We start from the raw sequence: 27,918 nt of genomic DNA on the forward strand, positions 1-27,918 counted from the left end.
TCAGGGGATGCAGTTTTTACCGATGTTCCGGGAAGGCCAGAGAGCATGGTAAAACAGTGTGGGATTATCGTACCATAAGGGAGAGGAGGCTGCTTCAACAAATGTGCTCAAATGCTGTTGTCTTCTACTGTAGTACACTCTGATTTCCAGCTTGAGATTTTTCAGGGTCGGTGATTCTGCCCTTCGAGGCTTCGTCTGATTTGAATGTACTGTGTTATGAAATCATTCTGCCCTGTCTGAGGTTTTCTTGAATACATAAACGTATTCTCCAGTGTTTTGGCTTTGTTACTCATTATGCTGAGAACAAAGTCACACTCCACAGTCATTAAAATGATACAGGACATTCTGAAATGGTAAAGAAATCAATCGGCCAACTTCATTTTAAACAGTGGAAGATTGCACAGGAAATTCTAGAAGGTCAGAGTTAAAAGGCATTTAAGTCAAGTAATGAGTTGAAGTACAAATAGAACAGAGTATTTGGAAGCCTGCCTTGTTTTTCCAATGTTCATTAAAGGGGAATCATATGATCAGTATTCACCCTCAACTCCACTCTTTTCTCAATATTTTAACTATCAAGAATCCCTGTTTAAGATCTCAATCTCCCTTTATCCTCATGCTTTATAAGATTTTGCATATCAAAAAATTGCACATTATAAGTAACTTATTTTTATTTATTTGGATTGATATATGATTGCCAAAGAGAACGTTTACACAACATGAGATAACCAGTATTACTATTGGTAAACAATGTAGTAAATTCTATCCAAAGGAAAAGGATGAACATTTGAGTTACCCTGCAGTAAGTGAATGAAAATATGATTTGGGGAACTTCTGCAAAACTAAACTAGCCTGCAAATTCCCATTATTATCACCAGTTCTTCTAGAGACGAAGTCACTGGTTTATGAACCATGGCCCTATTATTCCCTTATTATCATGTTAAAGGCACATGCAACTGAAGCTGAGAAATTTTAGATTAATTAATATGAAGTTGGTTATTTTTTTTTAAGAAAAAGTCTTCTGCTGGCATTTTTCAGTCTTTTACTCCAAGTTGAAACTCCATTAAAGAATGATTATTGAAGCAATACGGACATTTTCCCATTACTGGATGCTTCAGATTCAATTTGAGAATTGGCTGCACTGACAAGGACTTTCCTCATCATCTAACATCACTTAGTAGAGAGTGCAAGGGCAGCAATATAAACAAAATTATGTCCTTGTCTAGTAGAGAGATGAATGAGATAGAGGTCAAAATCATTGTCTAAAGTAAGGTGTGAGATCATATGCCAAATTTCAATTACCCACATTAGCCATGTTTCTCTTTGAAGACAGTAACACTTCTATCATCATTGAAAGGCTACAGAGCACTTTTCTATATCTTTGTTACAACCCTTACAGGGAAATCAAGGAGTGTATTGTTATCCTTGTTTATGTATATAGAAATGTAGCCTAGAGATTTGCTAAGTGCCCACTGAGGCCTTCGGACTCCTAACTCAGAGCTCTGTCCATCATGACATTACGCTGCTCTACAGAAAATTAAGGAGTCTTTGATGTTACTATGGATTGAATTGTGCCCCCTCCAAAAAGTATGTTGAATTCCTAACCCCTGTAATAGGAAAATGCCATGTGAGGAAAGAGGCAGAGACTGAAGTGGTGCAGTTGCAAGCCAAGAAATGCCAAGAATCAATGGCCACCACCAGAAGGTAGGAGGAGGCAAGGACTGCTGACACCTTGACTTTGAACTTCCAGTCTCCAGCGATGTGAAAAAATAAATTTCTGCCATAATTAGTCACATGGCCTTCCTTAGCTGCTGGGGAACTTGAGAAAGGTAGGGTACATGCAGTCATGCAGTTTATACTTTTTGTAGAAACCCTAGAAGATGAATACAGGTGTAAATGCTTAAATTTCAGTTAAAGACAAGAAGCATGGTGTCAATTATTTTCCTGTAATGAAAATGTGGCTCGCATAAATGAGCCTGTAGTTTTCTCCAAGCACTGACATAAGCACAGAAATGGGTCCTTTCTGCAGAACTACGTCTCCATTGTGGTTGTAGCTTTCTGTATCCCACCATCAAAGATCTTCCTCACGGGAGATGAAACCTCAGTGTAACTCCAACTCCCTTGAACTCACACCCTTTCCTCCACAGGTTATCTAACATTTTGTACATGTCACTCTTAGCTTTTGTTGGAGACCTGAGAGATGCACCAGTGTCAATGCAGAAATGACAATATTGTCGGAATCAATGCTTACTGAACAGCAAAATCCAGACAGGGAGCAATTTTAAACAATAAAATCAGGAAGAAAAATCACCTTCTTCCACTAATGCTACAAAAATAAAACACTTAGCTTCCCCAAAGAGATAGTCAACAAATATTTGCTGGTGAGACCAGGAGAGTGCTTTCAAATCATGCTTCACAAAAATATAACCCACAAACTACTTAAAAAGGGGGTTTGGTGGTCCAACACGTTTAGGAAATACAGACTTCTCTTGTGCTAGGATATTCACTATGCACATTCCCACATTGCTTTATCTGAGAAATATTGTAGTTAAAAACATAGACAAAAACATATTAGCTAATATTATACTTTTCTGTTACTCTTTTATCTTATAACAATTATTAATATCTAGGAATGTACTTTGAGAAACAATGGGCTGTGCTATTCCTAAATTTCACCAAGTAGATGATCTGATGCAGGAGAAACTGTGAACTATTTGCTGTGCTACATGTAAGGTGGGCTGACCAGAATGGCGCTGCCCCACTGAAGAGGCACATGGGAAAAGACTCACTGGCTTATCATGGATGAGGTGTGAGGCTTATGCAATTGAGGAACCCTTTAAAGAAAAGAATAGAAGATGACCATGTGACCCCAATGTCGGGGTTCCTCCTCAGGCTTTGGAGTCATCCTGGCAAGTGAGGGTTTCGTTTTGTTGTTGTTGTTGTTGTTGTTTTTAAGGTGGAGTTTCACTCTTGTTGCCCAGGCTGTAGTGCAATGGCATGGTCTTGTCTCACTGCAACCTCCGCCTCTCAGGTTCAAGCAATTCTCCTGCCTCAGCCTCCCGAGTTGCTAGGATTACAGGCACACACCAAGACGCCCAACCCAATTTTTGTGTTTTTGTAGAGATGGGGTTTCACCATGTTGGCCAGGCTGATCTCAAACTCCTGACCTTAGGTGATCCACCTGCCTTGGCCTCCCAAAGTGCTGGGATTACAGGTGTGAGCCACTGCGCCTGACCCAAGTGAGGGTTTCTAAAGCTTCTGCTCCATTAGCTTTGAGGGAAATCCACCTTGGCTTAAAATATGACTGGGTTCATGAAATAAAATTAAAACTCAAATGAACAGTGGTAGAAACAATATACAAATGTATTACTTTTACCCCAGAGTCCAGAGATAGGGTTTCCAGGGCTGACATTGTCACTGCATTGCATGAGGTTTCTTCTGGGACATTGCCTTTGACACCAAGTCCCTGGTCCGAACACCAGGGTTGAGGAAGGGCTGAAGAATGGGTGTGTTCCTAACATGCTCTGTGAAATGCGCTTTCAGTTTCTTACGTCCCATTGGCCGGAATTAGTCACATGGCCTTCCTTAGCTGCTGGGGAACTTGAGAAAGGTAGGGTACATTAGCTAAATATCAAGGGTTTGTAGAAGAGGAAAATCAGTATTAAGGCAGCTAGGGTTTTCTGCTCTCTCTCTCTCCCCTCCTCACTCTCTCGACTTTTAAATGTATGAACTCAGAGCTTTATTATCTAGCATTAATATCTTTGCATTGAGGAATGAATGCTACTAAAATCATCAGAATGGGCTTATACTATATGTGCTTTTAGAAAATAAAAGGCTTTCGAGAAGAAAGTAAAATAGAAAAAAGAAAATCATGGACTGCAGGGATTCCCACATTCTTCGTAAGCGAACAGTGTTCTTCATTTCCCTGTGTGGTCCGGGAAGACCTGATTGAGCGTGAGGCCAGGGAGATACCAAGTGAGAGGAGACAGGGAGGGGGTGGCCGCCAACTGCTGGCTCTCCCCACCCACCCCTTGGAATCAGCAGAACTTGAGGGCTGAAGGGAGGGGAACTGACTCCATTTGCCTTAAAGTACCTTAAGCCTTTTATTTCGTCACCCCCAGGGGGAAGCAGAAACGTAGACATTTTTTTGGAAGAAGGTTTTTAAAAGAAAATCTGTACTTGGGTTGTTAAAAAGAGAGAAACGAAGGAGAGAATGGTCTGAGAAATTTGAGTAGGTTGATTTCTGACTATCTGAGCTATATATTCCTATCAACAGCCTGAGCTCTCAGCTCAAGAGCCTGTCAACACTTCAGCAGCAGCAGAAGATTCCCGGGAAGCATCTCTGGGTGTTTGGCAGGCTCCCGCGGGGCCAACTGCCTGGCCCTTCAGACTGATGGGCTTGGAACTGCTCTTTAAGGAGGGCACTCCTGGAACAAAGGGGCCTTGTTTGTCTCCTCTGTGTTCTGGAATAATCGCTGCCTTTAAAGATGTTGTAGAGTGAATGTGTTGCAAACTTCCTATACTCACACGAATTTTTTTTTTTTAATTTTATTTTTCTAAACTGAGCTTGAGGCATGTGGTTGAAACAAATACACACTTACCAAAGGGGTCTGTCTGTTCCACTGGGGTGTTAGATGCCATTCCTAACCCTCCTGGGGCACAAACTTGCACCAGTAAAACAGAAGGCATGAGATATGGCCTATAAGGAACTGTTGTTACCTTTTGTTATGAATGATACTTCAACAACCTCTTACTGGTTTGTTGAGTCTATTTAACTACCTTGATTAGATATGATCTACAATAGAAAAACCACATTAAGTCCAAAGAAAATAGTTCTTAACCAGGTGGAGAAAAAAATTTTGGAGAGGTCTGAACTTCCAGTAAAGGCTAAGCAAAAGTTAGGATGAATGATTAACAGTTTATAATACTTCACTAAAGTGAAGAATTAATTTTAAAAATACATGTGATATATACATAAATATAAAGTTAGGTTATCTGGTATTTTGACTAAATACATGTAGTGTTCTACAATACTAATTAATTTATATGGTTCTCTTTTTTAGGTAAGTAGTAAAAATTTAGCATTAGGGTTGGTGCAAAAGTTATTGCAGTTTTTGCCATATATGAGCTGGTGAAGCGGCATCATTTGTCTGTAATGACCGAGGTTTGTTGCCTCGCACCAAGGAAATCAAGGACACAGACACACAGTGAGGTTGAGAGCAGAGGTTTAATTGGCAAAAGAAAATGAAGAGTTCTCTCTCCTGCAGAGAGAGAAGGGCACCCCAGCAGGTGTTCCGGTTCACAACACGTGCATAAGATTTTACAGATGAGCTTGAGGAGACGGTGTCTGATTGATATAGGGCATGAGAGATTGGTGAGACCAGGTGTGCCATTTGCATAGCTGGCCACCCCACCCTAATCTTTAATTATGCAGTTGCTTCTCTACCTGGCCAGCGCCATGTTGCCTGTTCCTTTACTGTACACGTGGTGACAAAGAAAATCGAAAATGGAGCCTCCATGTTGAACATGCCTGGCCCCCAGGTAGGCTTCTCCTATTGCAATGCACAGCCGCTGTCATTCACCGGTGCAAGCTTCCAGCTTGTTTATGTATGTTTGCAGCTAGATTTTACAGGCTGCTCTTTGTTAGAAAAGAAATTATTTGGGGGCTGCTTTTTGTTAAAAGGGAAGCCTTGCCAAAGACTCCCTTACTCTCACTGTCTGCCTAAATAATTTCTTTTTAGCTCCTGTATCATTAATAGAGAGTCAGGTCTGTTTTGGCACATTAAGTCCATTCTGTTGATCAGACATGTATTGACTGTGTATATTGTGCAAGACAGCTGGGTAGGGATGGAAGAGACAAAAAATGGGCAGCTATTGTTTCAGTCTCAGCAAGTGAATAACCAATGGGAAGGGATAACTTAGGTCTACAAATTGATATAATTTACCATATTTTGTCATCAATGCTAAAATATAGCTACAGGCAGTAATAGTAGGCTCCCTTTTTGGTGACCGATGGATACTTGCCATTATACTATTTAATTTATATTATGTCCATTAACATGACATGGCAACTCCCTATATGATATTTTAGGAAACTGAGTAACAACAACAAAAAAATAAGTAATTTGCTCAAGGTCAGAGCTAAGAAGCCAAGGAGCCAGGTTTCAAATGCAGATTGCCAGATCCTTGCTCTGGGGCACACTTTGGACACAAAAATAAAGGCTTAACTGTTTCTGGCACAGAAACAGAGTGTCTCATAGAAGTGGCATCTGAGCTGGGTCTTGAGGGGTACATATGTTAATGATGGAGTGAGGAAAGGGAATAAAGTCATCAAAGACACAGAGATGGAAAAGTACAGAGATTGTTTAAGGACCTGAAAAGAAGTCTGATTTGGTTGCAGCAGAGTGAGAGTAGAGGGAGATGAAACGGAGAGGCTGAAGCCAGCTGGGAGTCAGGTGGCCGCGCAATGATGACAAGTCATGGGTTTCTAGAATTGTGGGAAGACCCAGGGCAAATCACAGGGCAAATCACAGCTCTGTGGACTGGTTTCCTCTGTAAAATAGAAATAGAGTAAGATCATAAACTCACGTTCCAATTCTGGATCTCTGCTTTCCTGTCCAGGAACATTTAGTCTCCCCTTCGCAATTCCTACCTCTGTCCACGAGGGAAGCAAAATGTGGCCATTCTTCTGCCCACGCCCAGTCCTCCACTAACTCCTCCCCAAAGCAGAGTAAGTGGTTTCCTGGTTGGTGAGAACATGAGAGTGTCACCACACTGGGTTTTACCCATGGTCGGAATTGCTGAAATTCCTGAGTGGTTAAGGACAAACCCACCCGAGTCACTCTACTGCTGTTTCCTGTGTCCACATGGTAAACTCTCTGCTTCTGGCCAAAGACCTTGGTGGACCCTGCTGACTTGCTGTAAGATCTTCTTACATTTTTTTTTTTTTTTTTTTTTGAGGCAGAGTCTCACTGTCTCACCCAGGCCAGTCTGCAGTGGCACAATCTTGGCTTGCTGCAACCTCCATCTTCTGGGGTGAAGCAATTCTCATGCCTCAGTCTCCTGAGTAGCTGAGATTACAGGCATACACCACCATGCCTGACTAATTTTTGTATTTTTAGTAGAGACAGTGTTTCACTGTATTGGCCAGGCTAGTCTAAAACTCCTGATCTCAAGTGATCTGCCCACCTCAGCCTCCGAAAGTACTGGGGTTACAGGTATGAGCCACCGTGCACGGGCTTCTGATATCGTTTTTGATGTGTTTTAAAGCATCAGTGGACTCCCTGATAATCTTAGAGTCAGGCACAGGGACTTAGGCTTCCTTACTTCAACTTTATTCTGCAAATTCCTCTTGCTAGAGAGCATTGCATTGGGATGATTGAGTCCTTGCCTAGCTCTTAATGAAGTAATATTTTGTTTTCCCACTGGCAGTTGTTCTTTGTGTGTATAGATTTCTTGGTTAGAAACTTCCAGGTTAGGGAAGAGGAGAAAGGGAAGGAACAGGAGCGGGTGGGGAGAAAGAGGAGGAGGTAGGAGCAGGAAGAGCAAAGGGAGAAGAAGGAAGGGGAGGGAAGACAGGATACTCATTCCCCAGCCTAGGAAAGGCAGATGCTTGAGAGGCTGATGTCTGTGGGTGGTTGTGGGGAAGACTGGTAAAACTTCCTGGCTTCATATTTTTTTAGTTTCATTTTCAAAAGAAGGAAAAATTTCCCAAATTCGATTTAATTCTACAATTATAGGGCATTCACTACATGCAAGAAACTGTTCTAGAAGTTGGGAGTAGGTTGGACATAGATAGGAAAGAGATAAAATAGGTTCCCTCTATTTAGTTTCTTAAGGAACTAAAGTACAAAATAGTTTGTCATTGAAGTTAGGCAGAAGAATTCACGTCTTCCAGTTTACTGCAAACTCCACAAAATATCAAATGACAAACTGACTCATGAGAGCTCTTAGAAGTGAGAACTGGGTGTCTTCCAGGGGGTTATATAAGACAATAGCATTTATAAAAATGAGCTGCTTTTGTAGTTTTTCTTGATTCTGGAAACTTCAATTACCCTTCTCACTTCTGCTAACTTTTAAAAATCGTGCAGAGATGTTATCCAACAAATGCCTGTTTAAGCCAAGGGAGGTCACTCCTAAAGCCACCATCCAAAAGACCTGCTCTTTTCAAATCTCTTCACAGATAACAGAAAGCAAATGTTCAAAATAATTATAAACAAAGGAACAAGTATGAGATTTCCAGAAGCGAACACTTTTTAAATTAGATCTGAGAAAACACTATTTCAATAGTTAAGATTTATCTCCATCTAGGAACATTAATCCTTAAAACAGCCTGCCTCTGATAAAGCTTTTCTTTCCCACTGAAAATGAGAACATGCAATGTTCTTTCTCACTGTTCAATAGTGTTTCTGCCTCCTTCTGGGTATACTATGCTGTAGGATATAAAGGTCATTCTTTTTATTACAGAAAACATTTCTAAACTTCTACAGGCATATTCTTAATATATTTTTTCTGGTTTTAATGTTTTCTGTGGTAATTATGAGATTAATTTGTTGTTTTCCAAGTAGCTCTGGTGTTCTGTTGACTCTAGCCCAAATTAATTGTTTCAAGAAGAAACTAAAACCAAAGAATTTTGATAGGAAAACTTAGAGAGAGAGTCACACATATGCGAGACTATGGAAAATAAAGTTTGGAGAAGGCAAAGGCAGATTTATAGATTTCACTGCTGAGTTTGGTTTTTTGTTTTTGTTTTCAGACAGGGTCTCACTCCTGTCACCCAGGCTGGAGTGCAGTGGCACAATCACGGCTCACTGCAGCCTCAACCTCCTGGGCTCAAGCAATCCTCCCACCTCAGCTTCCCGAGTAGCTGGGTCCACAGGAGTGCACCACCATGCCCGGCTAATGTTTTTTTTTTTTTTTTTTTGAGACAGAGTCTCGCTCTGTCGCCCAGGCTGGAGTGCAGTGGCACAATCTCGGCTCACTGCAAGCTCCGCCTCACGGGTTCATGCCATTCTTCTGCCTCAGCCTCCCAAGTAGCTGGGACTACAGGTGCCCGCCCCCACGCCTGGCTAATTTTTTGTATTTTCAGTAGAGGTGGGTTTTTGCCATGTTAGCTGGCGTGGTTTCAAACTCCTGGGCTCAAGCAATCCTCCCACCTTGGCCTATCAAAGTCCTCGGATTACAGGCATGAGCCACCACAGCTGGCATACTGCAAAGTTTTTGACAGTAGACTTCAAGATACACCCATCCACACATTTTTCCCCATTTTTTTACCCCTCTCAGAAGCCAAATCTCCTAGCAAATAAAGAAAACAAGCTAAACACTGAAGTGCAACTGCCACGACTTTTGCACACTGTGTGGGGAAACACAGTAAACACAGAAAGGGAGTAAATGGATTCTAGTGGGAGAGCATCAAGACGTGAGTTTTTCCAAAGCATGCCTTTACCGGTTTGCGTAGTGGAGATAATCAGTGACAGTGTACCCTGTGCTGCAGGAATAGTATGGCATTTTGTACTTACAATCCCCCCCATCAGAGGAGCAAATACAGAGGGACTCTTGCAGTTTTCCTGGGTGCAAATGATGGCACTAAAGACATAGTAGGATCTGGTTCTTACAGGGGTGAAAGAAAACACTAAAGTGGAAAAGAGGGCCTGGCATGGTGGCACACACTTGTTCTCCCAGCACTTTGGGAGGCTGAGATGGGAGGACTCCTTGAGGCCAGGAGTTTGACACCAGCCTGGGCAACACAGTGAGATCCCATCTCTACAAAAAAGAATTCTCAAAAAAGTAGCTGGGAGTGCACACAGTGGCTCATGCCTGTAATCCCAGCACTTTGAGAGGCCGAGGTGGGCAGATTACCTGAGGCCAGGAGCTTGAGACCAGGCTGGGCAAAATGTTGAAACTCCATCCCTACTAAAAATAAAAAATTAGCCAGGCGTGGTGGCACACACCTGTAGTCCCAGCTACTCAGGAGGCTGAGGCAGGAGAATTGCTTGAACCTGGGAAGTGGAGGCTGCAGTGAGCTGAGACAGCACCACTGCACTCCAGCCTAGGTGATGTACTGAGACATCATCTCAAAAAAAAAAAAAAAAAAAGAAAAGCTGGGCATGGTGGTATATGACTGTAGTGCTAGTTGTAGGAGGATTGCTTGAGCCCAGGAATTCGAGATTACAGTGAGCTATAATTGCATCAGTGTACTTTAGCCTGGGTGACAGAGCGAGACTCTGTCTCTAAAAAATAAATAAAGTGAAAATAATAAAAAATATTAAATGGAAAAGAGGATCATCTTCCGCTGCTATCAGAGAACACCTGTGGTTCAGAGTGGTTCAGAGTGTGTCTGTGCCAGTTGGGGTGATGAAAATCTCTGATTAACTCTGATTATACCTTTACGTAGAGAAACAGAAGCTTGAGAGAATTAGGTTACTGTCCTTGCTACCTTCCAAGGTACCACGGCCCAAGTCCATATCTATCCATGGCAAGTAAGGGCTCTGGCATCCTGATATTTTTCAGCAGCCCTCAGGGAGAGATATGATTCATGTTGGTTCCCATAGGGCCCCTCTTTCTACTAAGATTGCCCATCAGGTGGTCTCTGAAAGGGATGCCGGCAAACTCAGACCACACTGAGTGCGGCCAAGAGATCTTTATTGGAGAGGTTGAGGTCAGGTTGCACAGGGGAGAGAGAGGAAGAGAGCTTTTGGGTGGAGTAATTTGTAGCCCACAGGGCTATATGGGCACTGGTGATTGGATGGGGGGCGGGCCTGAAGGGAGGAGTAGGAGGTGCCTTCTTTTATTGGGTCTCATTTGGCGGGCCAATGTAGTGCTGGGTGAAGAAGAACCCGGAACCAGCGCCATCTTTTGGCGCCTTGCGTCACCTAACATTCCTCCCTTTTGTTTCTCTTAGAGGTGGGTGGAGGGGCGTCATATCTCATCTGGCTACTTCCTGCTGAGTGGGGGTGTTGAGGGGGAGTAAAGGGAGGACTGTTAGGGGCATCTATTAGTAGAATAAGCCCGAGTAGTGTTGCAGCGTATGTAAACACCTCTTGGGGTGTGAAGTCCGTGAAGGTTCCTGCAACGTTGTGATCCATTCAAAGGGTAGCGATGGATTGGCTATGAGCCAGCTGTCGGTGTGGAGATCGTTGAGAAATTTGTGGAATCAGTTGGCAGTTGTCATGACTGGCTTGGGTTAGCAGGTTGTGAGCCTGTCTGTGTAATCTGTCCCGTCCTCGCTGGTGGCTAAAAGTTGGTAGTTTCTGAGGAGAAGCTGGTTAAATGTTTGGTTAGATATGGAAGAGATTTGGTTTTTCATAAACTTAATGAGGCAGGGGAGTAGTGCGAAGAAAGCGAGGATACCCATTAGGGGGCCTAAAAAGGGAAGGAGCCAAGCTAAGAGGGGGGTTTTGAGGGTTTCCCAAAGGGAGGGAGTAATGCTAGCATTTATTAGTTTACGTTTTATCTGATGTAGGTTTTTAATGCTAGTTTCGATTACTTGGGACTCATTAATATAATAACAGCAGTTCTCCTGTAAGAAGATGCAAGTGCCACCTTTTTTGGCTGTGAGTAGGTCGATGGTGCGGCCGTTTTGAAGGGTGACACCAGCTACAGATATGATTTGTCATTGGAGGGCGGCTAGAGACTGAGCCGTTTCCTCAATGGCCATCTGAAAATTGGGATACGCTGTATAGCTATGAGAGAGGTTGTTAGAGAGATTCCAAGCATGATAGGTAGGAAGATTGCTTTTTTTTTCCGACGGTCCTCAGGAGAGTTGGGTTTAGGGTGATTAAAGTGATAGGCTTGAAGGCCTTCAGAAAAGGAGAGCAATGTGAGTTGAGGGACTATTGTGGTGGGTATGCAGGGGCCAGGGATAGGCGAATTAATGGCCATTACACCAAAAAAAAAAAAAAGGCCGTCTGGAGCTGGAAAGCTGGGGGGTGGGTGACAGTTTGTTCGCATGTTACATTGTAGGGCGATGGGGGGTGATAGCTGGTGTTGTAACAGGTAGGGATAGGGACGCTGAGGTTGGCAAGGAAGGGGACATGGGAGATTACAAAGTTGGTGGTCGTGGGGGGAGGAGTTGCTTGTGTTTATGGAGCTAGATAGTGGAAACGCAGCAAGAGGGGGTTTGTTGATGTTTGCGCATAAGAAACAATCGGAAGTAGGGACCTGAGGTGTTTAATAGTAGTAATCCTTGATTGAGGAACAGAAGCCAGGAAGCCTGTGTGGAGGTTGTGTTGGCCTGTGGGTGTAGCTGGGATTGTAGTTCAGTCTCTCCTTGAGAAATATGTGTGTTAATTTCGGCTAGAACCTGTTGAGAGTCAGTTTTTATGGTACGGGTGATGGTTATAGTTTGTGCTGGATAAGACCAGGCATTGCTTTGGTATATTCCCCCTGTGGCTGCCTGGCCCCAGATTGCGTTGGCTGGGTCGGTGATGTGAATTGCTCGAGATGAGGCATTGTTTTTGGTGACATAATATATGAATGGGGTCTGTCTGTCTGGTGTTTTTGGTGATTTAATTCATCCAGGGACACCCATGGTTTTGGGGCCATTCAATTTTACAGGCGCTTCGGGATTGTTGGTGTGGAAAGCAAATGGCAAAGTGGAACATGTGGAAATGAGGGTCCTAACCGTTATTTATTATAGTGAGTTTAGGGAGGGGAAGGTTTACTGAGGATGCGTTGATGGAGCATCGGGTGTAACTGATGATATTGGTGTGTGACTTCCAGTTTGCATAGTAGGTTTCTTTGAGGGTGAACAGGTAGCAGGGTTGTGAAGGGGGCCTGTTGGCGGAGGAGGGTCCTTAGAAGAAGATGTAAGAGGCGGAGAGCCAGAAGAGCGGGCTCAGAGCAGGCATGAGGGTGGCAGCTTACGCCTTAGGAATAGTAGGAAGGGAGGGCGTTTTAGAAAGTGAACTTTGAGAGGGTTGTGGGGTAAGGGTGTGCCTGGCTTTAGCGGGGTTTGTGGGTTCGTGTTTAAGGAACTGGAGGTCAGAGGAGTCTCGAGTAAAGAAGGTGTTGAGAAAAGCTTTGAGCGCTTGAGAGCTTGTATGGAAAATGGAATGGAGATATGAGAAGAGGGCGTGTTTTGGGGGGTCAGACTGTTGTGTCCTATCTGTGGTTAGCATGACGGTGGTGGGTAGAGTTGTTAGAGCCGCATGTCTGGCTTCTCGATTCACTTTGTTATTGCCTTGTGTGACTGGGGATGAATTAACTTGAGAGAAGGATGTGGTAAGTGGGAGTGAGGTATCTGCTGCCAGTTGGAATGCCTGAGTGGCTGCAATTGATTCAGCTTGTTGATTGGTGGTATTAGGTGGTAAGGACTTAGTCTGAATAGTTTGGGTTAGGGATACTATCGTGTATGCTGTGAGGCATTGTCCATTGAAGGTGAAGGAGCTACCTTCTGTGAACCACATGTGGTCAGGGTGGTTTAAGGGGCCTTCGATAATGTGGGTTGGACAATGTAGCAGGGACTCTAGAATCTTGATACAGTTGTATGAGGGAGGATGTTGAGAGACAGGCAGGAGGGTGGCGGGATTGAGGGGTGCACATGTTTGGAAAGTTACAGCGGAATCGTGCAGGAAGGAAATTAGGAGAGACAGTACGCGGCAAGGGGGAAGGGTTTGTAGACTTTTGTAGGTCAGGAGTTCCTTGAGTTGATGGGGGAGAGGTAATGACAACAGCTGCCCTAGACGTTAATTTCCTTGACTCTTGAAGTAGTAGGTAGGCTGCAGCCAGGGCCCGAAGGCAGGGGGCCCACCCTCGCACGGTGGGGTCTAGTCAGCCAGCAGGGATGCAGAGCCTCCCATGGTGAGAGAGGAGGGGGTATATGTACACAGCGGCTGGCTGAACAGGGCATCCCCTATTAGCCGATGGCCATGTTGCGAGTCAGAGCCTTCAAGCCGGTCATCACCAAAATGAGAGAACTGATGGGCCTCTGTAAGGCCAAGGGCCGTGGGTTACCTGGTACCAGGATTTTTTGAGCGAGAGAAGGGAGGAAACCCAGGCCAGAAGTGTGAGGAGGGAAAGGAGAAAACTCAGTTCCCTGCAGGCTGAGTTTGCTCTCAGAATTGTTTGGATAGGTATGCAACTGCCACAAAGGTGGGTCTGTGCATCTGACCTAGGACTCCAAGAGCCAAGCCATTGTGCTCTTGTACATATAGAATTAAAGGTTGTTGTAAGTCTGGAAGATGTAGGGCTGGGGCTTTGAGTAGTGCCTGTTGGAGTGACAGGAAGGGCTGCTTGACTGTGGCCTCTACAGGCTCGGATGGGGTACCTCGGGAGAGATCATATAGGCGCTTTGCTAATAAAGAGTAGTTGGGGATCCAAGTTCTAAAGTAGCCTGCTAGTCCTAAGAAGGAGAGTATCTCTTGTTTGGTTTTTGGGATGGGAAGACTTCTAATGAAGCACTTTCGGTCTAGGGTGATGGCCTTTGAGTCATGGGCAAGGAGGACTCCTAGATAGGTGACTTGAGTGAGGGAGAGCTGGACCTTTTGGGGGGATACTTGGTAGCCTCGGTCAGCAAGGAAGTTGAGAAGAGAGCTGGTGTCAGTTTGTGAGACAGTTAGAGAGGGACTGCATAGGAGGAGGTCATTAACGTATTGTAGGAGGGTGGACTGGGGAAAGTGTAATTTTTGTAGGTCTGAGGCAAGAGTTTGATCAAAGATATGGGGGCTATCTCTGAACTCTTGGGGAAGCACTGTCCACATGAGCTGTTGTGACTGTTTAGTGTCTGGGTCAGTCCAAGTGAAGCCGAACAGGTCTTGTGACTGAGGGGAGAGGGGAATGGTGAAAAAGGCATCTTTAAGATCTATGACTGAGAAATGTATGGCACTAGGAGGAATAGAGGATAAGAGCTGAGGTCTTGGACGAGGCAGAACGTACCATTGGGTTTTTTTACTGCTGGAATAGGGGTGTTAAATGGAGAATGGGTTGGCCTGAGGAACCCTTTTCTTAAGAGGTCTAAGATAATTGGTTGTAATTCTTTCAGGCTGGAGATGGGGAGAGGATATTGGGGTTGGCTGGGGAAGTGATGTGGGTTTTTAAGGAATATTTATATGGGAGGACAGAGTGCTAATGAGGGGGTGGCGGTGTCCCACACTATGGGGTTGATGCTGGCTGGGAGCGAAGGCAGAGTAGGAGCAGAAGTTTGATCTATGGAACTCGCTACCAAGGCAATGAGTGAGGTGGATTGTGGGAGGGTGATTGGGTTGAAGGTGATGGAGGTTTTAAATTTAGAGAGAATATCTCTTCTTAACAAAGGGAGTGGGCATTGTGGCATGACTAGGAATCGATGGGAAAAGATGTGGCCAGAGAAAGTGAAGGAGAGGGGAGGAGTGGCTCTTGGACGTATGGTTTGGCCTCTGACCCCGACTATGGGAGATCCAAAGAGGGAAGTGGCGCCGCAAAATTCCCTTAAAACTGAGAAAGTAGCTCCGGTGTCTAGGAGAAAGGTGGTGGGACGTCCATCCACTGTTAAAGAGACCCTGGGCTTCTGTGTGGTGATGATTTGTGTTGGGAAGGAAGTCCCAAGGCCCCGTCAGTCTTGAATGGCCAATCCTAGAAGATTGGGAGTTGGGATGGTGGCCGGCCCGGCCCCCCTTCGGGAGCCAGGGCAGTCTACGCCCCAATGGCTAGATTGGTGGCATTTAGGACATGGCCAGTTGGGGGGCCTGGGATTTCGGTAATCTCGGACCTAGTGCCCTTCTTTTCCGCATTTGAAACAGGGCCCTGGGGGCTGACATTGGGATGGATGGGCAGACGACAACTTATGGCCGTGTGATTGAGGGGAGGCATGAAGGGCTTGTGCCAGTAACTGGTAGTTTTGCCTCTTTGCCTTCTCATCTCGATTGTGATACACCTTAAATGCTGTCGCTAAGATCTTGGTTTGAGGGGTGAGGGGGCCTTTGTCCAGTTTTTTTAGTTTACCTTTGATATCAGGAAAACTCTGAGCAAAAAAATGGGACATGAGGAGTTGTCTACTGTCTGGAGTTTCGGGATCTATGTTGGTGTATTGTTGGAGTGCCTGTGTAAGGCGGTCTAGAAAAGTGGACGGGTTTTCATTTTTATCCTGTAACTGCCTTTTGAGCTGCCCTCTGTAGACCGGCTACGATGCAAGTAGCGAAATGGTCTCAGGCTGATACTCCATTTCGGGTGTTATAATCCCAGCTGGGCTCTCGCTCAGGTCCTGCCTGCACTCCTAGCAGTAGGGCTGGGGTTGTTCGATGAACCTCATCTGCATAAGTTCGAGCTTGTTCCTAGACTCGCCTATGCTCCTCGGGGAGGAGGGTGTTAGAGAGAATCATATAGATGTCATGGAAGGTAAGGCTATAAGCTTGGATGAGGTATTGGAATTCTTTGATACATAAAGCAGAATTGGAAATGTGGGAGCCTAGGCCTTTTTCTATTTGTCATAAGTCAGCCATAGAAAAGGGGACGTGGACTCGGAAAATACCTTCAGCTCCTGCCACCTCTCTAAGGGGGGCAATTGGGGGGTTGTGACTTTGAGCGAGTGGTGGGGGGGCTGAAGGCCGGGCTGACGGGATAAGTGGTTGAGGGCATGGGGGGGGGGCAGCGGGAGCCTGGGTGACTTCTGGTTGGGTGGCGGCTGGAGGGCACGGCAGAGGTTGGTGGTATGGGGGGGGTTCATCGGCTGGGTCGAAGTCAGGGGCAGAGGGAGAGGTTGGCGCTTTAAGAGTGGCAAGGAGTTGCTGCGGTTTGCAAGGGAGACAAAGGTTAGGTCTATCCCGTAGGGGAAAGAAGCCATGGATATATGGGATCTCTACCCATTTTCCTGTTTGCTCACAATAATTGTAGAGATCCCGGAGAATGTCAGGATTGAGAGACCCATAAGTGGGCCATTTGCTTTGCTTGTCTAGGGGATATGTGGGCCAGTTTTGCTCTTTGGTGTTTACCGTGGCCTTAGGGGCTTGAGGCGAGGGGCTTCGTGGGGTCTCTTGCCTGCCTAGAGAGGCAGACCCCGGAGGGGAAGACTTACCGAGATGAGGCCGGTGTTGGGCGAACAGCTTGGTGAACAGGAGAATGAGTGAAGGCCGGTCAGGGGCTTGGGTTGAGTCTAAGAAGAGATCGGGATCCCACTAGAAGTGGGGAGTCCCGGTCCGAGTCACGGCACCAAATGAAAGGGATGCCAGCAAACTCATACCACACCGAGTACGGCCAAGAGATCTTTATTGGAGAGGTTGAGGTCAGGTCGCACAGGGGGAGAGAGAGAGAGAGCTGTTGGGTGGAGTAATTTATAGCCCCCAGGGCTATATGGGCACTGATGATTGGATGGGGGGCAGGCCTGAAGGGAGGAGTAGGAGGTGCCTTCTTTTATTGGGTCTCATTTGGCGGGCCGACATAGTGCTGGGTGAAGAAGAACCTGGAACCAGCGCCATCTTTTGGCGCGTTGCATCACCTAACAGTCTCACCCTCTTTAAAGGCTGAACCGAGCTTCTTCTTGGTCCAAATCCTCATGCCTACCAGCTGGCACCTCATTGTTCCTAAGGGAACTCTAAGGACTCTGAGGGAGCTGCTCTCTTGCTCAGCGATGAGTCGGTCATGCGTTGAGCTCACTCACAGCTGCATCCTCAGCTCATCCTTGGCTTTCTTCTTGACGCCCTAGGTCTTCAGTGGCCTGGCTCCTATACTATCCTCCTATAGTCTTTCTTGTTCTACACTGCAGTCTCCTTCGTGGCTGGATTGTTCTGTTTTTGACCTCTTTCCTTGCAGTGACTCCTATCCTGTCAATGCCCAACTGCCCACCCATAAGGGCTCTTTATGAAAGTCTGGCCCACTTTTAGTTTGCCAGATACCATGAACTTTTACTTTGTATATTGTCTGGTTTTCTTCTGAGGGCTAACTCTTTGTTTCTAAGTGCTCCCTTTAAGCTGATGTCTCTGGGTACCATTTGTTCCTAAAATAGCTGGCCCTTGACCCTACTTGCTTGTTCAGAAGCATAGCCTTCCATAATGCTGTGGGTCTAATTGGATACTTAGTCTTTCCTTTTTTCACTTTGGCTCATTTTACGGCCTCTAAAGTCTGATTCAAGAAGCCTAAATCCAATAACTGCAAAGAGCACTTAAAACTGATTAATTGGGGTTCTGTCTACAACTGTGTTGTCAAGTGTATCGTACTCTTCTGCTTTCTCTCAAATTGACATTTCTTCTCATGAATTTATTCAAATACATAAACATTTGTTTATGTTTGATTTTCATAAGTCTTACATTTTTAAGCAGTTGGTATTTTTTTCATAATGACACCGGCAGATAAAGCTTGAGACCTTCGTTGAACTAATAAGTTATTAGCTTATAGCTGAGCTCTATGTAGGATTCTTATTCTTTAATTTGCTAATGGCCTATCATAAGAACATAGGATTAGAATTGAGTCATACCAGGATTAATCCGTATCAGTGTTCAGCTATGAATAGTTACCTCAAATAACATGCAGTGAGAAGATACAACTGTTCTTCCTAATATACTTTAAAAATAATTATATCTCAGTATGCTAGTAGCAATTGATGCCTCTATTAGTCATAAGTTAGTCCTTACGTTTTATTATTCTATTTGTGTTTCCTAAGATAACTGCGTCTGCTGTAGACAACAGTCACTCTCTTCTGTTGTATCAATAAAGAGAAATAGGTACAGAGAATGATGGAGAAAAAATTGTATTCTTTATGCCAATAAAATATAATAAATGTATGGCTTGATCTACAAAAGCAGACATAGATAAAATTTTTAAGTATTTTTATATATTTGGTAGCTTTGGCATGACGTATTGGAAAAATACAGACTTCAAAGTCAGACAGGTCTAGGTTTAAATTCCAGCTCTGTCCTGTACTATCTTCATGACCTCTCTGCACTTCAACTTCACTGTGTAAAAAAAATTAATATTTATCTTGAAGGTCTGTTGTTAGAATTAAAAGTAATAAGGCCGGGCGCAGTGACTCATACCTGTAATCCCAGCACTTTGGGAGGCCAAAGCGGGTGGATTACTTAAGCCCTGAGCCCAGGAGTTCAAGACCAGCCTGGACAACAGAGGGAGACACTTGTCTCTAAAAAAAAAAAAAAAAAAAAAAAAAGAAATTAGAGTTTTGTTTGGTCTTGGCAACATATAGGCAAAACTGTCATAGGGAACACGGTCTCGACCTGTACTTTCTGACAGTAGTCACTAGCCACCTGGGGTTATTCATATTTACACATTTACATTAAAAACTCAGTTCCTCACTTGTACTAGCCACAGTTTATATGCTCAATAGCCACATGTGGCCAGTGGTTACCATAATGGATAGAGTGGATGGAAGTCATTTCCATCATTGCAGAACATTCTGCAGGAAAGCGCAGGTCTAGACCTGGAGATTCTTTATAGGCTTTATTGATAATGTCACAAAGGTCATAAAATGTCTAGGATCAGGCAGCCCTTCTGGGTGCTGGGAATAAGATGATGCCTATTTCTGGGTCCCTTTCCCCACCAAGTCAATTGTCTTCCCAGTCCCTGCCCCTTTACCTCATTTTACAAAACACCAAGGCAAATTTTCCATTCTTAAGCCATCTGCTAGTAACCCGTCTTGTTTCAAGGTATCTGTTCATTAAGCCCAGTTGAGATAGCCTTTGGGAGCATAATATAAAACCTTTTATGGGAATAACCGAGTTTCAAATTCAAAGTAATGACTGAGATGCCGCTCCTTCTAGGATTTCAGGGGGAAAACTGGGGGTGAGGATTGCTATGCACTGAATGTTTGTGTCCTTCTAAAATTCATATGTTGAAACCTAAACTCCAAGGTGATTGTATTAAGAGGTAGACCCTTTGGGGATGATTCAGTCATGAGGGCTCTGCCCTCATGAATGGGATTAGTGCCCTTATAAAAGAAGGCTTAGGGAGCTTTTCTGCCCCCTCTGCTATGTGAGGACAGACAGAAGTCACCAACCATGTGGAATGGGCCCTCACTGGACAGTGAATATACTGGTGCCTTGACCTTGGACTTCCCAGTCTCCAGACCCATGAGCAATAAAATTCTGTTGTTTATAAATGACCCAGACTAAGGTGTTTTGAGGGGTTTTTTTGTTTTGTTTTGTTTTTGTTTGGTTTGTTTTGTTTTGTTTTTGAGATGGAGTCTCACTCTATCGCCCAGGCTGGAGTGCAATGGCATGATCTCAGCTCACTGCAACCTCCGCCTCCTGGGTTCAAGCAAATCTCCTGGCTCAGCCTCCTGAGTATCTGGGATTACAGGTGTCTGCCACCATGCCTGGCTAATTTTGTATTTTCAGTAGAGACAGGGTTTCACCGTGTTTGTCAAGCTGGTCTCGAACACTTGACCTCAGGTGATCCACACACCTCGGCCTCCCAAAGTGCTGGGATTACAGGTGTGAGCCACCATGCCTGGCCAAGTGTTTTGTTATGGCAGCCCTAACAAAGTAAGACAGGGATCTGCTTACTATTTGGGTGGCTATCCAGTTCCCTTAATGTCTGTGGCTAGTTCTGTTCTGGCTGACTGATTGGCTAGGTTAAAACAAAATATTTCTTAGAAGGATCATATTTTTGGAGATAGACAAACATGGCAGTTATATTAAAGTAGTATATTGTTTGGGGAGTTTTTGTTTATTTATTCAGCATGTACAATGCTAGTTCAGTCCATATACTAGTAGTGAATAATTAAACAATAAAACCTTGAGGTTCTGCTGCTTGGTAAAGCATTTAATGATGTTTGACTTGAGTGTCAGCCAATCATCAAGTGTTAATTGACTTACAGAAGTAAAGGGTCATAATCTGCTCAGATTCAATCAGGAAATTACTCTTTCTGACTGAAGTTGCTAAGTTTAAATGCTTCTACTGCCATAATAGGGCAGACATTTAAGTCAGAGAGAGAAATCCTAGGTCACCTAATAGAAGAGACTTTCCCATTGTGTGGCATGCATTTCAGAGGGATCCTTTGAGGAAATCAACCCCTATAAATACCCCTGGCAAAGACTGTATCTAAAACCAGCACCTTGAACATTTATAACACAAGAGACTGTTTTCTGCACTTAATACATAAGAGTGACAATCTCGGTATAAAACAGCCTGAGACCAGAATTGCACAGAAGACACATTGAAAAGATCAATAGAATTTGAATATGAGAGTTCTGATCAGACTAGAACAAAAACAATTCTATTTGTCACACCGAAGGGAGAAAGTTAACAAGTCAATATTCACTGGAAAGGAAGGATTACAGATTGGTTATGTTGCCAGTGACACTGTATTGGGATGGACCCTTCAACCAAGGAGATCAAGAGAGCCAGAGCTCTAGATCAGCAATCTCAGTTCTTGTGATAGTGAGCAAAGAATTGCCAACTAACACCAAAATGCAAGCTCAAAGCAAAGTTTGCTGAAGCACAGTAATGCACTCTCAGAGGGAGAGTGGGCTGATCTCTGCAAAGTGAAATCAGCCCCTTTTTACAGAGATCAGTGTGCTTTTACGGGGTTTATGGGCAGGAGTCGAGGCTTGGGCTGTGTTTCAGTGACAGGATGGTGTTATTTAATTGGCGGTTTATGGTTATATCACTGAAGTTAAACTGCGCATTTTTTTACCCATAATTCATTTAGGAAAGCTCACTCAAGGGGGCAAACACACATGTAAATTTTATTGTAATGACGTATAGTGAGGATGAAGTTACCTGGGGTTACAGCCCAGATGGACTGGGCATTCAAGGCTTTAGGGGATTTTTATCTGTGCCCAGTTCTTCTTCCTCCAGGATGTGCTGGCCACAGACTTTACCATGAACTCCATCCATTAGGTTAGAGTTAGGGTGGTCTTGGGGGCTGAACATAGGTGGGTCAGGGCCTGTCTTAGTGACAGCCCTTCTGCTATCCTCTCTTACCCCTTCCCAGCTGCACCTAACAATATCTAACCACCTAACAATATCAGAATTCTTACTGTATATTAAAGATTGCTCAATTAAATTATTAATTGAATTTTATGATTAAATGTAAACAGCTCATGATCTATAGTGTGAATTAGTCTTTTTCAATTAATTATTTCTTTAAATCCTAGTTAACAGTTATCTCATATTCAAATATAAATAGATCTCCTATTCATCATTTCTAGTTATAGATAGATATTTGGATTGGATACTTGGATTTGAGATTGTGTGCCCTAAATTGCAATGGAAATGGGCACTGTACCAAATATATCTTTTTTTTTTCTTTTTTGAGATGTAATCTCACTCTGTTGCCCATGCTGGAGTGCAGTGGTGCAATTTCGGCTCACTGCAACCTCCACCTCCTGGGTTCATGCCATTCTCCTGCCTCAGCCTCCCAAGTAGCTGGGAGTACAAGTGCCCGCCACCTCGCCTGGCTAATTTTTTGTACTTTTAGCAGAGACAGGGTTTCACCGTATTAGCCAGGAAGGTCTTGATCTCCTGACCTCATGATCTGCCTGCCTCAGCCTCCCAAAATGCTGGGATTACAGGCGTGAGCCACCACATCCGGCCCAAATATATCTTAATAGGGCTTGTTGCTGTTTCACCAGTAAATACATTGAATAAGCTGTTGGAGAGAATAGAGATGTGATACACTTCCAGAAGTTAGCAGTCTAGAGAAGGGGAGTTATACAGAAAGACTTGCCTACAATAAAAGTATTCCGGCTCTCTATAAGGACAGTAGCTGCTATTCTAAAGCAAATCTATTTTGTGGAAAGCCAGTTTGTTAAGTAGCTAATTCACAAAAAGCCATTTCAGCAAAAATCAATTCACCGTGATCCACTGTTACATTACTGAGGGTTTTTCTTTTTGTTTTAGTTTCTCCTCAGCATCACAGAGTCATCTCATCATGAATTTCTAAGCTCAGCTCAGTTGGATGTGAATTTCAAGTGGTTCAGTTGGTTTTAAATTTCAGACACTAGAAAACTTATCTTAAGGTACAATGGTGATGGGAGCAGCAGCCCATCTAGAGTGGCCACTGCCATGACACTGACTGTAGTGGGGAGGCACTGCCAGGGCAGGGCTGCGCACTCCAGGGAGCCAGCGGAAGCCTCCTGGGCATAGCTGCAGCTGCCCAAGCTCTGGCTGTAAACCTGGGCATGTCTGCCTGGGAAGGCCCCCCAAGCCCTGTAGTCTCAGGGGTGTCTGCTCCCACTGCCTGGCCTCTCCCTGCTCCTGGCACCCACTCTGATTTTGAAGCAAGGTTGGGCCTGAGCTTGGTTGCTGTTGCAGCCTGACCAGGAGTGTGCACACCAAGGGCAGTGCTGACACGCCAGCCCCCTGCCACCTCGGCCCCCTCTCGACTTTGGGCACTAATGAGCACAGGAGGGAGGCCAAGGGGGGCTGGGGGCAGCTTGGGACCGGCCTGCAGGTGCTCCTTGACATGAACAGCCTGGGCATCATGAATGGTAGCAGGAGGCAGAGAGGCTTCTGGGCAGAAGGAGGTGGGTCCCCAGTGAAACTCCACCTTCAAGCTGGGGAGGACCTGAAGCCTGGGGGCCAGGCTGCCAGTCCCACAGACCAGAGTGGGAACTTGTGGTGCTTTTTCCGGGCCCACCTGTGGCTACCCATAGACCAATCAGCATGCACTTCCTCCCCTCTAAAGACCATAAAAACCCCAGACTCAGCCAGACTTGGGAAGATGATGGGACAACCAGCTGCAGAGAGGAGCTACCCAGTGTTTGTGTCTTTGAGTTGTTCTGTCACTCAATAAAGCTCTTCTTCGCCTTTCTCACCCTCCCCTTGTTCACGTACCTCATTCTTCCTGGATGCAGGACAAGAACTTGGAACCCTTCGAATGACAAGGCTAAAAGAGCTGTAACACAAACAGGGCTAAAACACTCCCCTTGCACATTGCGGGTGACAAAGAGAGAAGAGAGAACGAGACAAGAGCTGTGGTCCTTCAGGGAGTCCAGAACTAAGAGCTCCCCACACCAGGGCTGTGACACCCCTTTTGGGGCTCTGCAGTTCCTGGTGTCTCCAAGCTTCTGGGCGCCACCATGTCCCCAGTGCCAGCTGTGGAAGCTGCTTGTGGTACACCTGGTCCAGTTACAGCCTCACAGGGAGCCATTGCCCATGCTAGCACCTGGAGCTGCCTGCCCTGCTGCAGCTGGTGTGCCTGGCTATGTGCAATGGCCAGACCCCATGCTTGCTCACACACCCCTTGCCGCTCCACACCTGGCTCACCCTTGGCAGGCCTGGGGGATCCAGGCTGGTACCACGAGCTAAGTGCAGCCTGTCAGGCCAAGTGATGGAATGAACCCAGATGGCCCCAAGCAAAACTCAGGCAAAGGCACCACTGGCCACAGAGGTTTCCAGCTGGCAAAGCGACACCACAAGGATCCTGTAACAGTAGGACAAGATGACCCCAACTTCACTGCAACTTACTCTCTTCTTTATTTTTGAGAATTTATGTCCTATCCCAGTTATTTCCCATGCATTTGCTTCCACTTCTCAAAGCAAAGCACTAAAAGATCTGGTTTAAGATATCTGTCTGTCAGTATTCTTTGGGTTGATTGGTTAGCCAATTATTCAATGAACTGGCTTTTAGCAAATGGGTGATCCAGTGAGACGGCCTTAGTTAAATGATGACTTAGGGAATAGAATACAGTCAGTTTCACTTCTTTCTCATCTTGAAAGTGATGTATGGGCCATCACCAAGAATAATATAGATCACCCATGACTTGTTCACACCAGCACATTGATTTCCCCATACCCTGTTTCCTAAGTGTCAGTCAATCTCATACCAACTTCATGATTTTTGCAATATACTCATAGTACCTATACTATTATGTATTTAATATTTTTCTTGAATCTGACACACCTGTAATTTTTCATTCACTATTTTAAAGGGAACTTTCATACTGTTGTACTGAAAACTGCCAGACTATGCCACTCCAAAGTATGCCAGTGTGACATGAGGATTATTTTGAGCTGAAGGCACTTGAAAAAATAGTAGGTATGAGAAGGATCCTCTGATCTTCCCTTTTTCTTCCTAAAGGAAGACATAAATCCCCACATGGAAGATGTCCTTCATATACCACAAAGAAAGCAACATTCTTATCACTAGAAATGGGGAGTCAAAATTGAGACCAATCTGTAGAAACCTTGTTAAACTAATCCTTATCTTCCTAGTTACTTTTCCACCATAACTGACACACCCAAGCCCCTTCCATTTGTCACGCTTTCATAATTTACTCCTCTTTGTCCATTTCAATATATATGTTCTACCCCAACTGCCTGTCTGGGTCTTATGAGGGCTTCTGTGTCATGTAAAACTTATTTTAAATAAATGTCTATGCATTTCTCCTGTTAATCTTTCTTTAGTCAATTCAGTCCTCAAGCCCAGCCAAAACCCTGAAGGCAGAAGTACAATTCTGCCTCTCCTTCAGTACTGAGCAAAATATCTGTGCATTCATAAGTTTGACATACCAGTTATATATTTTTAAGTGCACATAAAAAATATTTAACTATTTGGATAAAAAATGTTCATCTTTGAACTACTTAAACTCATCTCCCATGTGAATATACACTGGGTAAACAGCTGGAATAAAGAAGTAAAGAACATGATCACATAACACCTTGCATAGCAGCTGTCTGCCCCACAGTAATATTTATCTGATCAATAGTTCTTGAGCACAGCTGCACCCTGCCTCTTCCCCAGGTCAAGTGAATAAGGATCCCTGGGAGAGTGGGACCCAGACATAAGATTTATAAAAGCTTCCAGTTGATTCTAATCACAGCCAGAGTTGAGAACCACTGTGCTAAACCATATCATTCTGGTGAGTTCCATAAAGGCGTGAACCCAGACAGCTTGTTTAATGCTCTATCCCCTGCCTTTAGAACAATAGCTGCCTGAGTCAGTGTTGAGCTAATTTATATTCTAAGAAGACTGGCAAAAAGGAGCCAATATCTCCATCCGGAGAGCAAACTAATCACTTATAATTCTGCATTAAGGTGGAGATAAACTGCTAAGACAAAGAATAAGAGGGCTGTCCTAGAAGGCTGTGCTTGGAATGAAGGGGTTAGGAGTTTCTTTGAATTGTATCGTTTGATTTTTTTTATGTTTCCTTTTTGCTACTCTTCACTTTTGTGGTCCAAACAGGATGTTTGAGATCTAACCTCTGTCTCGAATTTTCTCTTTGTCCTGAAGCATAGTGGCTTAACTTTTAGCTGCCTTAATTCCCTCATTAAAAAAAGAAAAATCAAATCACTGAGCCAGTTAATAGATGTGTTAGCCTTCTATGCTGGAGTTATGCTCTACAAAAGGCCTGGTGAATAATAGCTTGCTTTAAAATTGTATCCAGTGCATGTATATGTTTTTAGGAAAGATTCAGAAAATAGCGTTCACGATAGAGAAACCCTCCCTCCCTTTCCCCTACACTACCCAGGCTAAGCATACTTGGAGGAACACAATGTGAGCTTTCATTGTGTTGGCAAGGATGTTTATAAATGTAAATGTGTGTGTGTTTACCCAAGTAATTTAAAAATAACTGAAGTGAACTAAGTAAGTGCATGCCATACTTACCAAGAATATTAGGAAGCAAAGGTCCTTAAATGTCTGAATTAGCTCTGACACTGATTCAGGAAAGAACTGGCTCACAACTCTTGCGTAAGACTTATGTAAGAGCTTAGATGTGGTGCCTGAACTATTCCAGTTATCTACAGCATGGGCAAAAAAGCAAAGTATGCTACATTGTTGATACTTGCTCAGTTCTTTTCATTTCAACAGCTTCTGTTGCTTAGAGAAGTAAAACATCCCTGATTCTTTTTTGAAAAAAATGCCGAGTATTTGCTACACATAGGTAGAAGTAAACTAAAAGAACAAAGGTATGGTATAGGCAGTAGGTAATTTAGAAATTAGGTAGAGATTTAAATTTATTCATATATAGACAGTAACAAGAGTTGTAATTTTGTGACAAAACTTGAAAGTCCAAGGCCACATTCCACACTTAGGTGTTACAGATTTTCCCACATCTTATAAAATAGCTTCTCAACATTTAGAGCACAATTCATCTTAATCATTATACGCTGAAAGTGATTTTTGTCAAATCTAATTTCCAGATATTTTGACCGAAATAGTAATGATGATCATACATGACTCAGATAGCCTGGTTTCTACCATAAGCTTCTTCTTGGTTCTCATTTAAAATACACACAGACACACACACACACACACACACACACACACACACACACACACACACACATTCCTCATGGGGCTATTTGATATAGAGAAAAGAAGAATTTTAGAGTCAAACCATTTAATACAAGTACAAATACCTGTACCATCACTTACTTGCTGTAAGATCCAAGAAAATTAATTACTCTGAGCTTATTTTCTCTATAGTAAGACGGGAATAATAATGTGTACCTCTTGGGTGGTTGTGAGGATTTAGATTTAAATAATCAGTGTGTGTTAAGTGCCTACTATGTAACAGACATGTTCTCAGCTCCTTAAAAAATTATTGAATCCTTATATCAAGAAGCAGGTATTATTGTTACCGGGGATCCTGAGTTGGGATGGACCCTTCAGCCAAGGAGATCAACAGAGCTGGAGCTCTAGATCAGCAGTCTCGGTTTTTGTGATAGTGAGCAAACTAACACTACCAATGCAAGCTCGAAACAAAGCTTACTGAAGCACGGTTATACACTCTCAGAGGGAGGGCGGGCTAATCTCTGTGAAGTAAAATCGGCTCCTCTTTACAGAGCTCAGGGCTTTCATGGGGTTTGTGGGGAGGAGTTGAGCTTGGGCTGTGTTTGAGTGACAAGATGATGTTATTTGATTGGCATTTATAGTTATATCATTGAAATTAAACTGTGCATGTTTTTACCCATAATTCGTAATTCATTAAGGAAAGCCCACTCAGGGGGGCAAAACCACATGTAAAGTTTATGATAATGACTGTATAATGAAGACAATGGGGAAAAGGCCTCAAAGGCATTTCAGTCACCTTCATGGCAGCCCCTTCCATT

General features: G+C 44.0%; 1 long non-coding RNA gene across 1 annotated transcript; it reads right to left on the minus strand.

The window, feature by feature from the left end:
• LOC105737568 lies at positions 1–27,616 on the minus strand. Its single transcript, XR_001113251.2, has 2 exons — positions 27,448–27,616; positions 1–345 (listed from the first exon to the last, which is right to left on the minus strand). It is a non-coding gene; the product is annotated as an uncharacterized LOC105737568 (long non-coding RNA).
• Between the last annotated feature and the right edge of the window lie 302 nt (positions 27,617–27,918).

The sequence above is a fragment of the Nomascus leucogenys genome, chromosome 4 (genome assembly GCF_006542625.1).
Source record: "Nomascus leucogenys isolate Asia chromosome 4, Asia_NLE_v1, whole genome shotgun sequence".
In the NCBI taxonomy this organism is placed as follows: domain Eukaryota; kingdom Metazoa; phylum Chordata; class Mammalia; order Primates; family Hylobatidae; genus Nomascus; species Nomascus leucogenys.